The sequence below is a fragment of the Centrocercus urophasianus genome, unplaced genomic scaffold (assembly GCF_019232065.1).
Source record: "Centrocercus urophasianus isolate 14NV4802_14NV808 unplaced genomic scaffold, USGS_Curo_1.0 seq_13, whole genome shotgun sequence".
NCBI classification, from domain to species: domain Eukaryota; kingdom Metazoa; phylum Chordata; class Aves; order Galliformes; family Phasianidae; genus Centrocercus; species Centrocercus urophasianus.
Genome location: NW_024884475.1, coordinates 34,257,410 through 34,271,349, shown reverse-complemented (window position 1 = coordinate 34,271,349; position 13,940 = coordinate 34,257,410). Strand labels below are relative to the sequence as shown.

Below are 13,940 nucleotides of genomic sequence, written 5' to 3'. Positions count from 1 at the left end.
TAATTACACAAGAATATGTTGCTACACATATTTCACCTTCTCCCTTTTGTTGATTTACTATTTAACTTCTCCTCTTCTTATTAATTTTTATCTAAACTCTGCAGGTGAATAGATCAGTCTGTTCATCTGTCACTGAACTGTAGATCACCAGCTGTTACATTCCTTACAACAGTTACACTAGATTGGGAAAATCATTTTTCAGTATTGCATCTTAGCTTTTGGAAAACATCCACATCAAGTAAATGTCTAAATGTCTCAACGTGAAAAATGTAATCTCTACAAACACAGAATTAAACTGCAGAATTGTACTAGATCAGGCCTTACATATTTTGTACCAATCAGCAACAAAGAAACATGTATGTGCCACACCGTGCATAGTAATGGTGGTGGAATAACCATCTTTTCAGTAATACCAAAACTAATTTTCCATTGATGACATATTTTTTTGTCAGGGTTTCAACTTATCTGTGGGCAATGCACAGCTGCTGATAAGAGAAGTAGCATCTTTGCAAATTCAACTCTTCAAGGAAAGAGACTGCACTCAAATGACAAAGGAATGTAACTCATAACATAACAGCATAATACTATTAAAATTATGTTGCATCTTACCCTTCAGGATCCAGTGTTCTTAGGTTTAAAGGAATTCTTCATTATACCTACAATATTTAATTGAGAAATGATAAAGGCATTTTGTGAGAAACATTCTCAGGAAGGAAAACTCATACAAATATGCAATTTCCAAAACACAGATATGGATTGTTTTTCAGTTCAGATGAAATCATAGATCCAAACTCATTAGAATTGCTTCTTCTCTACCATCTTTTCTTCACAAACTCCTAAGGAGGTTTTACTAAATGAGTGACAAGGTCATATACTAAGAATCAATTTGCTGTGATACAATTAAGAAAGCAAGTGAAATCACTTCATTTATTTACTACCCAAGAACATCAGAAAATTTGAAGTAAAAATTCTTGTAACCATGATGTACCTAAATTATTTTAAAAATTCCAGTCAAATCACCTAAAATATGATTCAGTTCATGGTAATATCATGGTTTCTTGAATGAGAGTGATGCAGAGAACAAGACAATTGCTACTTCAGGCCAAATCTGTGATGTGTAAAAACTTCTGAAGTTTCAGAACTGGATAGAGAAGTTAGAACATCAGTGAATTATTAGATTTATAATTTTACAAAATTTTTAAATTTATATATTTATAAATTTCCTATTACCCCTGTTAGGTCCTAACCATGTTACCCAGCACAAAGACAGTAGTGAGTGGGAACTGCTGGCCCTGCAGTGCTGTGCCACTAGATGCCCCAGCTCTAGGAAAGGAGAAGCAGAAGGGCACTGCAAAACTGGGGCTGACTTCCAGGTCCACATGAATTGTGAATCTGTAAAATTTTTACTTTGGCATTATCAGGTCTGAGTTTATTGCATCCAGGTTAATGCTGTTCAAATGATCTGCTCATTACATAATTCACTGTGCATGAAAATTTTCTTATATGATTTTTGTAGTGAAATTGAATTCTGTTCACATAGGAAGATAAAAATCTATTTACTTATGCATTCTAGTATAATTATGCAATTTAAAATGTCAGGTGTTGTAGACTTAATTCTCCAATTACACAAACAGCACAGTAGTTACTTAGGGTGGGCATGGTCCCCACTCTGTAACTCTTTCCTCCCTTAATCTAGAGTTTCACCACAATTTTTGTTAAAATTTTATACAAATGTAACTAAAAAAAATCATGTTCTGTTAACAAAAACAGAGGAACAAAAAAAAAATTCATGGTAACTTGTAGATTAAGAGCTCTGAATGCACTTGTATAATATTCATGAATAAACAGAAGCATAATTTTATTGAATATTAATATTCATGAGTGAGGCTAAATAAAATCAAATTCTCTTACTGACTACTGCCTTCATCTAGAAGATTAATTAAATTAAGTTCTACAAGGGCAGTAATTTCATTTCAAAACTCATTTGTAAAGGAATGGTCACTTTATCCAAATGTTATCTTTAAGCAATAAATTCAGAAGCGTTACTTCAGGCGACACTACTCATAATACATTAATGGATTTGAGAGCTTGATGCTTCTTAATGACCTTAATATTCAGGGAAAATATTTAAATCATGATTTTTGTTTAATATTAAAATATGTTGATTTCTGTTGGAAGCTGGTACATATAATGAAACAGAAAAAAACAACCATTATGTATTCCCTACACTATGTTTCACAACAAGTAAAAGGTTATAAGTAATGTTTCGCTGGAAAATATTAATTTATTAAATGAGATAATTCTTCATATTTTGAGCAAGTAATGACAGCAGTGAAATGCCCTCAGACTGATGGATTAATTGAAGCTAAGCTTTATATTCAGCCAGCATGGGTTCATGAAAGGCAAGTCATGCTTGACCAACTTCATCTCCTTCTACGACTGGGCGACCAGACTGGTAGACAAGGAAAAGGCTGCTGATGTAGTCTACCTAGATTTCAGCAAGGCCTTTGATACGGTCTCTCACAGCATTCTTCTGGGGAAACTGGCTGCCTGTGGCCTGGACAGGCATACCCTTCTTTGAGTAAGGCCCTTTGGCTAGAGGGCCGTGCCCAGCGGGGAGTGGTGAATGGAGTTAATTCCAGCTGGTGGCCCGTTACAAGTGGTGTCCCCAAGGGTTGGTACTGGGGCCCATCTTGTTTAATATCTTTATTGATGAGGGGATTGAGTGCAACCTCAGTAAGTTTGCAGATGACACCAAGCTGGGAGATGGTGTCGATCTGCCTGAGGGTAGGTAGGCCCTTCAGAGGGATCTAGATAAGCTGGATTGCTTGGCTGAGGTGAATGGGATGAGGTTCAACAAGGCCAAGTGCCGGGTCCTGCACTTTGGCCACAACAACCCCATGCAGCATTATAGGATTGGGGATGAGTGGCTGGATGACTGTGAAGAGCAAAGGGACCTGGGGGTGTTGGTTGATGCTCAGCTGAACATGAGCCGACAGTGTGCCCAGGTGGCCAAGAGGGCCAACAGCATCCTGGCCTGCATTAGAAATAGCGTGGCCAGCAGAAGCAGAGAGGTACTGCTCCTCTGTACTCATCTCTGATGAGGCTGCACCTCGAGTGCTGTGTTCAGTTTTGGGCCCCTCACTACAAGAAAGTCATTGAGGCCCTGGACATGTCCAGAGAAGGGCAACGAAACTGGTGAGGGGTCTGGAGCACAAGTCTTATGAGGAGCGGCTGAGGGAGCTGGGATTGTTCAGTCTGGAGAAGAGGAGGCTCAGGGGAGACCTCATTGCACTCTACAACTTCCTGAAGGGAGGCTGTGGTGAGGAGGGGTTTGGCCTCTTCTCCCAGGCAACAAACAGGATATGGACACAAGTTGTACCAGAGGAGGTTTAGATTAGACACGAGGAGAAACTTTTTCTCTAAGAGTGTGGTCAGACACTGGAACGGCTGCCCAGGGAGGTGGTGGAGTCACTGTCTCTGGCAGTGTTCAAGAGGCGTCTGGATGAGGAGCTATGAGATATGGTTTAGTGCTTGTACAAGCAATGGTAGTGGGAGGACTGTTGGCCTGGATGATCTTGCAAGTCATTTCCAACTTTGTGATTCAATGATTCTATATTTCTTAAACACGTATTTTTGTCATTGCTAGCCTTGCAGACAACAGTGCAGTAGCATTATCACTTCATTTCAGTTAGGTAAGCAAAAGTCCTTACTTATATAAGTTAAATAACAAATATTTCAGCATTCAGTAAACTTGCTTTAGCAACTTTTTTTTTTAAACTTCATTTTAGTCTTTATCATGTGCTTTATTTGAAGCATGTTCTTAAATTAATCTTCTCCATACAGGTTCTCTTAAATTGAAGTGTAACTCTTCACATCATCACACCAAATGCTCAATCAATTCTTCCTACTCTTCTCTATCTCTCTTCTAGTTGTTCATACACCCCTATTAAGAACATCTCTCAAAGTCCAGGATCCAGGAACATTTCTGCCCAGAAAACAATCTTCAGTTAAACAGTTAAACAGTTAAGTCACTGACCAAACTATTAGGTGACAAAATTCAATTTCATCCTTATGCAAAACAAGAAGCTCTTAAGACCTTCAAAAATGTTAATTACCTGGGAAAATAATTTATAGTCTCCCTTTGGTATAAGTATAGGAATGAAACCCTCATACATAAGAGCTACCTCAGAAAAACATCTCTGTTACTTACATCCCTCAGGAACACTGGAAAGGTAATTTAATCTTTCTAAAGTGGACAAATCTATCAGTGAAGAATGGAAACTATTTATATTTTTACAGACCGACAAATTTATAGATCACCAACATTATTATAATTTCTATGTCACCTGGAACTCATACAGTTCTAGGAATTAAATTTTTCTTCTTGTCAAGATCAAACAGGCGTAAATCTGTTTGATGATTTATCCTATTTGGGACTAAACAGAGAATGAAGTAGCATTTCAGTTTGTGAGGTGTTAGCATCCATTAATAACTATATTAACAGACTTAGTAAGGCAAACTATAACATGATCCATTTCAAGATTGAATGCCTTCCAAAGTCTTTAATCCAGATACAGTTGTCTAACTTCTAGTAATTTCATCTAACTTGTAATTCTACTCTACTACCCTTGATGTTTTTCTAACATCCTGTTTCATAGAGTGAATCTGCATCAGCAGAAAAACAGCAGAACACTTGATGACTCTATCACTGTGATTTATTTTAACCTCACATTATCCCTCCTGTTCAGACTTCGGGGGAAGAGAACATGCAAAGCAATGCTAAACATCCAGAAAGCTCTCTTCTGCTATTAAAGCACCTTGTCCCACAAGGTTACACCTGGTTTTACTCGCCTCTTTACTCTGTTTTCAGCAAGCAAACTTCTCAATGAATGGATTTTCTCTTACTAGATATGACCAGAAAGTAAAATGAGGACTTGACCTCAGTTTTGCATCTTTAGGTCACGTTAGAATTAGACTATCTTCTATTGCACATGAGCACATACAGCATTTCCTACAAACATTTAAACAGAGAGAATAAAACTTGGAAACTACAACCTTCATCTCACTAAAGCAAATCTTAATTTATTCTTGCCCCTGAGAACTTTATATTGTTCTTTTATTTGTAGTCTTTATTTTTTTAATATTTCCAAATTAAGTATACTGCCTCGGTGCTGGAATTGCAATGAATTGATAGCTGGTTTTCTAGTATTCTAGAATTTCTATGAAGTACCCACAATCCACAGTGAGACATAAATTAAACGAAAAGCAACACAAGAAAAATATATATAAGCCAGTGATTACTTTGATTTCAATATTACTTCTAGTATTTACTATTTTCTCCAAGAATACTGATTTTTTCCCAATGTGAAGAAAGAAATGTTTCTCAGTGATATTCTTAATCATGGTGGTATCAAAGATTGCAATATGAAACTGCTTTGTTTAAGGCATTACACATTAATTTAGTTTAGCAGGGAAAGAGATGAAGGATTAAATCTGAAATCCGATTTAATTATTGGAAACTCCTGCAACTTTCATTAATTTCTGAGACATAATGCAGTACCTTTGGTAGCTGGAAAGCTTTCTGAAATTTTTTATTCCAGTTTATCTGTTTTTGCAAAACCGCATATTGGACACATGCCTTGATTGCAATTCTTTTAAATATTTTTGAAGTACTTTAATATATGTTTAACAAGTTAAAAAGATAGCCTTAAGCATCAAATTATGAGGATATTTGACATACTTTGAAATCTTCAAAATCTGACTACACAGAAAAAATATTTGTATTTTACTTAGTACTTCGCAATCCTCTCTATATGATGTTGGTGCTTAACTTTTTTCTGAACTGATTTTCCAGGCTTAAGTATTCTTTTCAAGTCAAACTGTAACAGCTAAATTTATATCAATAAATGCATCACTTTTTTCCTATGAGAACTTATCTCAGACTAATGTGATATTCTATTATGGATAATTAAAGTAGCTCTAAAATATCACTTATATTAAGGGAAAAGTTAATTTACTGTGTATTTTTAACTAAGGGTGGCATTCAGTATTACTCATAAACATGCTAATGGTTTGAAATTTCTGTATTTTTTCCTTTCTTTTTTTAAAGTCTTCATCTTGTTAGAATTCAAAGTTTAACTAAAAAAAAATACAAGGACAATAAGCAAAGATGTAGGAATTACTGTGGAGCAATTGACTTTAAGAGCTAGAATTTTTTGATCTCTTAGCTTTTTGGCACTGCTTTTTTTTCTTTTTCTTTTTTTTTTAAATATGCAAGTGCATTTCATAGATTCTTCTTTATCTTAATATTAACAAGAGCTTGCCAGCACTTTTAAACATTTAAAATTAAAAAATAAAAAACACACAATAATGAAAAAATTCTAAACCACATCTTTTAGAAAAAAATATTTTTGACAGATTCCATGCTAATATTATCAGTTGTATATTTTAGCAAAAGCAATTTTCTTAATGATTATCCAGTTATCACAGACCTCAGTAGCAACGGTATTGCATTCTTGCTATGTGTTACGTGGAATAACAGCCCAGTTTACATTGTTTAAACCAAATCAGGATGAAGTGGTTTATTGATTTAGTAATGACTTGTAATTAACATACATTCAGGATTGATAGCAGTAATACTACATACAAACCCCATCTGTGTGCATGGGCTAAATGTTAACACCCGCACATTCCTACACCTAATCTCACAGCAACATACCCAAGTCTGCAACTTATTGTGCCTTGAGCTGCTGACTACTTTAGAAGGACTGCCCTGTCTGTCCAATACTGAGGCAGAGTCCACCATATGGGTAGCAGGCAGCATCACATCAGATTTGGGTCACTGCCACTTCCACTTCAAGGAAATTTCCCTGCTTCTTTCAATTGAAAAAATGCCCCAAAGTTTAGAATGGCAAATACATCATAAAATCATAGAGATCAGAAAAGAAAACTAAGGTCATCTACTGCAACCATCAGCCCACCACACCCACTAACCACATCCCTCAGTGTCACATCAATAAGCTTCCTGAACACCTCCAGGGACAGTGACTCCAGCACCTCCCTGTGCAGTCTGTACCAGTGCATTACCACTTTTTCTGGGAGGGGACAGAACCATGACAGTTGATCTAAGCTGTCCAAAGGGATATTCCATATAATACGACACCACATGAAAAAAAAAAACACAAAAAAATCATAAGAATGAAGAGAGTTGGCCAGGGGGACAGCTGCTGATTAGAGACTGTCTTGGCATCAGTCAGAGGGTGGTGAGCAACTGTGTTGCACATAGTTTTGTGAATATAAATCATCATTACTATTAGTACTTTTTTTTCTCTTTTTTCTTTCTTTTCCTTCTCTGTCTTGGTAAATGGTATTTTATCTCAATCAGCAAGTTTTACTTTGTTGCTTTTTCCCAGTTCTTTTCCAGAATGCATTGTGAAGGAGGGGGAGTGAGCAAATGACTGTGTGGGGCTGAACTTCCTGCTGGGTAAACCACAATAAGCATCATAATAATCGCGAGTATAAAAGAAATACAAGCACACAAAGTGCAGTATTGATCAGAAAATCTATGAAGGATGATAGAAGAAGAAAAAAACCCTTAAAACAGAGTCCCTTCCTTAACCTCTGGAAATGCTTTTCATTCTTGTCTTTCCAAGCTCATTAGATGACAGACAATTTAGTCTCCTTTACATGTGACAGATTTAGTATTCATTTGCAGTGTTCACAGTCCAAATGTGTTACACGAGACACAGCACAATTTCAATATTTGATATACTCTTCTAGCCATCTCAGAAATATGTGCAGTCAAACATCCAAAATATTCAGAACCAAGTTTATCAAGATATTGACTTTTCTCAATGTTAGAGAAAAATTTAAACTTCAAAAGGTTTTAAACAAGAAGTTGTAATATTCATATGTGTATTCTTTTCACTTCTCATCATGGTAAATGATTTTTTTTTTTAATCCATTACAGGCTAGAAGGAAAAGTACTGCTTGTGTTTCCTGGATTTGGTGCAGAATACAGCTGTCAGAGCCCCTTGGAAAACACAGCAGATTTTCCATACCTTCAAGATGATCTAAAAGTTGTCAGTTATTGAGTGGTAATACTGATAAGTGAGAAAACAGTTTGATTAGCACTTGATACAAAATCATTTCCAGCACCCTATCAATTAGCATTTATGCTGCTGTCGCTGGCTCCTGCATATATTTTGTTTGATGTGCTGAATACCAAATATGAAAAATCTACGTAGTTTTCACTCATCACAAAACTCAGTGAGGAGTTTTAAGTCAACTATACGGCACTAAACACCTCTTGACTACTTTCTCTCGAGACCTAATGATTTTTGAGACACTTTTAAAAAAAAAAATCATTTTCTAATAGTACATGGCAATGTCATCAATGTGACATTTATTTGAGTTTTATAGAAAAACTACTAGCAAAGTTACTGAAACAAAATGAAAGAGAACTTCAAATTGACTTAGTGTCATATTTTCTTCTCTCATTCTTTAAGAAAGCAAATGCATCAGCCTGTACAGACTAGTGGTGCATTGGTGTGTTTCTCTACAGATTGCAAGATCCTGCTTTTTATTGTAGAGGAAAACTATAACTTAGTGAATTTGACTCTAAACTGTTTTGAAAATATCAAAGCTCAAGTACAAATTTTGTGCATGACTTAAAATATAATCCATTAAAAGCAAGGCAGGATATCATATGCTAATGATTGATTTGGAATAAATATTAGTTTTGTTCAGAACACTACCAATGTCAGAGGAAAAGCAAAAAGAATCCATAAAAGAGCTGTGAACTCCGGGTGTTGCAATTTTCTCTCTTTCGATGACTCTTCCTCTCTGAAATTCAAGCCCTACATTCAAAAATCTATGTTCACTCCAGTCAACAAGAGGAACAGCTGACTAAGAAAATCTATGCAAAATGAGCACTTTTTCTGAGAAACTCCAAGAATAATGACAGTAGAAAATGCTAAGTACATAGGAGAAAAATGTACCTGACATTTTTGCCGTCTCTGAGCAAAGACGTGTTAATCAGAACCAGTTGCAGCATAAGATGAATAACCAAAAGTGTATTCAGTTAGAAACATGCAAGTACTTACCTGGAAAAATCCTACATCTCTGCCATTCCTAGAAATGCCTTAATGCTCAAGCCCCTGTTCCCATCACCAGTCTGCAGGAGTCACTTTGCAAATTCTGAATAACAAGGACACAAGAGTCAGAAACAAGAAAAATAAAAGATTATGACTGTATTTACTAATCTTAAAAGCTCTTACATCTTACATGTGAGACTTGGTTAAAACCCCAGAATAATTGTTCTTCACCTTTTAAAGGCTTCCAGAACACAATACAGGAAGGGTTCCCAGGGGACTCCTTTTCAGCACTGTCTTACTCAGCTTGTCATGGAGCTTCTGGATGTCTCTTCCATCAATGACTCTGGAAGAAAGTGTCTGAAAATCAAGTATTTCCTAACTCAGATTCCTCATTAACACCTCACTGTTAATTCTTGGATATGGACTAAGCTTAAGAAGGAGATGAGCCCCTCAGGCTGTCAACATTAAAGTATAGAAGTACTTCCATGTATCCACTTTACTTCCAACATCTGCCAACATTTCACCTTGCTGGATATTGGATGCTAATCCAAAACAGAGGCTGAAGATAATCTTTCAGTGTTTGGGTATTCATAACTAAAGACACATTTTCCTTGCCTGCCCTTCTTTGTCCCAGACAGACATTCAGTTCACTACAGTTAATGTAGATATCAAGACATCTCATAGAGCAGCCAGGGCACATAGCACAGTAGAACACAATATCTTTTTTTTTCCTTGTGCTTCAATTTTTCTCATCCCCACTCTTTCTTTGTAACCAAATTGAAATTTGTCCTGTCATTGTCAGAGCTGTCTTAGCTGTTAATTTAGCAATTTACCTTTAGGAAGTAAACTAAAATCTTGTAATTAAGTTATTTTGGTATCTAGATTCTATTTCTTTTCCAACTACTATGGACAAAGAGACCTCCCGACCAGAGAATATGAGCTGAGCTGTGCTACGATGTGATCTAACTTACCAGGGCATTTATAAAATGTTTCAAGGTCTCAATGTAGCAATTTTATTTATTATTTTAGTTTACAACCAGTAACAGGAATATTTACTATATTAAAAGGTGGGACAAATTGGTATTGTAAGGCATAATTGAACTGACATTTTAATCACTGTATCAATATATGGCAATGCCAACATTTTGCTCAGGTTAACAAATTGAGCAGAGTAGTGGTTCATTATTGTAATTTGTTTTTACAAATTGCTTTAATACCCCTTTAAAGTAAATGAAAGCTGCATTTTAATATGTGTCCCTCTTTAAAGTCCTGGAAATCCTTGAATACTGCATCCTATAAGTCTCTGCAGCCTGTGTAATCTACAGAATCAGCAAATGGAAGAGTATGAGTCAAATTAAACTTTAAGTGAAAGCTGGGAATTTCTTCTCTAAAACTATTGCTTCATGGTGCTATAAACCATATCATTTCAACAACCATTGCACTGGATCCCAGGAACTAGCAGGCGTGGCCTACTGATATATTAAACACATAATAAAAGCCACAATGGTCACTTAAAGGATATTTCTTTTTTTGTCTGTGTTTTTCTGAAGAGTGGAGAGGGACATTTACAAGAAAATGTCTCAATTTTGCCATATAGCTTGAAACTACCTGGAGATTTTATACATCTGTACTAGTATAACATGCTGTCTAACAGGGAAGAAAATCTCATGGATTTTTATTTTTCCACTGCAAAAACTTTGTACTGTAGATGCACTGTTCAAAGCTGTAGCGTATTTCTGTGTAGTACCACTGCCTACAATTGTGATGTATAAGTAGTCAGTGCTTTTAGATTTTGTTCAGCAAAAATAGAGCCACTGGCAGTGCATCAGACTTCTTGCAGTATTTGAAAGGTTGTTCTCTTCAGACATAGTTTCACCCATACTGTCTTCCAGGTATTATAATCCGTTGATTTGTACCAAATTTCTCACAGCATTTGAAGAGTGATCAAGGTGTAATCTAAAAATTGCCAGCAATCTTAGTGTTCAAAACTGCAGTTGAAGGTGAAATTCATGTGGGAAAAGCTGAAATGATTTTGGTCATGCATTTCTCTTCAAAATCTAGAGCTTTGGTCTAGACATTGTTGACAATTCTGTGATTCTGTGACTTGAGAGAAGCATTATAATATGGGATGTTATGGAGAAATATTTACGATATTTGGTTTTTAGAGAAATTCTGCAGGATTTTGGAGGGCTGAACACTCTGCTTTTTGAGTAATGAGATTCTCCAGGATCATTTCTGTGAGTCCTAATAGATTTTCAATAAAAGTAGCATGCAATAATCAGTCTAAGTGAAAAGGTAAAGGTTCCTGAAGAGATGCATGGTAAATTGTTCTGCATTTCTATGATCTTTTTAACAAGGGGTTTGATGTTATGGTTGAGTCATTTTTAAGTAAGATTCCATATGGATTCAATCAACTTACACCTACCACAAATCTTGACGCCCAAACAATTTTCCTTAAGTAAATATTTGTGTTTTCTTTTGAAGCTAATGAAATAAGAATGGCAGAAAAATATTTAAAAGGCTATGTTCAATTCCTTGTATAGTATTGCCTTGTGAAATTGCAAAGTAAAATTATAAAATATTTACATACAAGATTAGTACAAACAAACAAACAAACAAACAAACAAACAAGCCAAGTATAAAAAAAACGTTCTTAATTCCTGCTTTGCCTGCAGCTCTAAACTAATACTGCATGGATAATTATAGAAACTGACTGGGTACCTTTCAGTATCACAGTCTTAAGCATATTATGCTTATATAGGATGCGTCCTGCTACGGAATTCTGCCTATCAGTTTCAGAAGACGTAAAATAAGGCTCAGTTTATATAACATATGGAATTATGTATTAAAACAGAGTACAGCATAGCAAATGAATGAGATTCAGTTTAAGTTAGATTTAAACAGGAACTGTATTTATATCAAACAATGTAAAGGCACTATGTGTTCACTTAAACCTTTTCAAGTTAAAAGATGAAATTATGGACCTAAATAGTAACCCAATATTAACACAGTAGAGCTTCCTATTTATTATTTTTTTGCTATTTATTATTCCTTATTTATGGAAACTGCAACAGATACAAAAAAAAACTGTTTGATAGAGCTAATTCTCAGCTACAAAATGCTATTTTTTAACACAATCACCACCATTAGTTATGCATTTTTGTCCATGACAAACAAAAGCCTGCTGGTGAGCGTGCAGAGGCAACCCACTGTCACAGCCACCACTGCTGAAACACATAACCAACCACCTCACTGTGCTCGCATCCACTCTTTGGTCTCCATAAATGTTCAGAAAGCATCAATGAATTTCAATGGGCACAATTTTTTTCCACATAGAGGAATTCAGTGACATACTTTTGCTTTATATACACTTCATGTCAGACATCATTCTGTTCCATTTGCTGCCATCTGTCACATGACAACAACATCTAGCAGAATACTGGTGGGAAAACTCAGCCTCTACCGTCATACCATTAACATCCACCTCTGATGTCATAGGCCAACATCATGAAACAGGAGGCACTATGTTGGGAGCAGTTCTCATATTATGATCACATTTAAATCCTTTACAACTATAGTTAGAATTCAAACCTTTCCAATGAGCAAAGGGTGAAATTTTCATTCCGCAGGAAGGATGTGTGCACACTGCAAACCAGTCTTCATGTGAGAGCTGTAAAGTCAAGATGAGAAGTACCACTCCAGGACAAAAAAGAAAACATACCAGTTTACAAATAGACTGGATGTTATGGTTCACAGATACTTTTACCTTGAATTTAAAAAATGGGACTAAGATATACAAATCTTGCCATTTCTTCTAGAAAGACAGATTTCTGTTTGTTAATATAAGTATTTATATTCTCAACCTCTAATAAAACCTGTGTTGTATTTTCCAGAATTCATACAGTAATACATTTTTGGAGAATTTTCGTATACTTTAAACGAATAAAAGATGTGAAGGCAAACTAATGTCATATCTCAACAAAACAACAAAAAACAAAACTATAAAGTGAACAGCAGGAACTCTGCTGTAAATGATAAGGATAAATCACTTTCCAAAAGAACTGTAAATTGCTATGATGCCACGTTGAATATTTCCTGAAAGAACAGAATAAAAAAAACCAGAACTCTTAAAATACCAAATTAATTTTCCTGACACCTCCATTAATATATTTCACTTCCTTTAACCCTTTCACTTCCATAATTGTTAGTTTCTGATGCATATCCCTTTCAGTGGCACTACAGTGGAAAGGAGCTGATGCCTGTGGTGACTGGTGATGAATATGATGCATTTTTAAGAAGTCTCTTAGTGTGACAGAGAAGAAAAAAGTACAGAACTATGTATTCACCGATTCTTCCTTCCAGATCAGAATCACAGCCTGTAGTGCTGTAGTTTTAGCCTTAGCATTATGATTGGCGTTTCACATCTCTTCCTCCTGATGCCACACATACACAAAGAATGTTTCAGAATTGGCGAAGTCAGAGAATATTAAATGGATTTTTTGTATGTGACTATTTTACCTATCCTGTTGGAATAAAAGTTGTTGGGTAAAGACCAGAGGTCGAAAAAACAAAAAACAGAATGAAAAATTTAGTACCAGTTTATTTGCAGAAGCCCTGATTCTGACTTTATTTCACCAGGTTTTAATGCATCTAGGTTCATGGCAAATCTAATCCATTCATCAAACACAAAATCCTATCAAACCCAACTATTCATCCCAGTTATGGTGAAAGATTCTGGGTAAGCTGATATAAAGTATCTCAGATGTGTTTTGGTAGCATCAGGTACTACACATTCTACTCTTTCAAGTTGATATTAACAGCATAAAAACACTTCCATAAGAA

At 35.7% G+C, this 13,940-nt stretch overlaps 1 long non-coding RNA gene across 2 annotated transcripts in view; it reads right to left on the bottom strand.

The window, feature by feature from the left end:
• The window catches only part of LOC122157062, a 245,839-nt gene that overhangs the window by 11,775 nt on the left and 220,124 nt on the right, over window positions 1–13,940 (bottom strand). The window contains exons 4-6 of one of the 2 annotated variants that reach the window (XR_006167765.1): window positions 9,330–9,441; window positions 9,108–9,201; window positions 610–656 (exon numbers count right to left, since the gene is read on the bottom strand). This is a non-coding gene — a long non-coding RNA (uncharacterized LOC122157062). The remainder of the gene's footprint in view (window positions 1–609; window positions 657–9,107; window positions 9,202–9,329; window positions 9,442–13,940) is intronic. The other variant, XR_006167766.1, reaches the window with a different exon arrangement.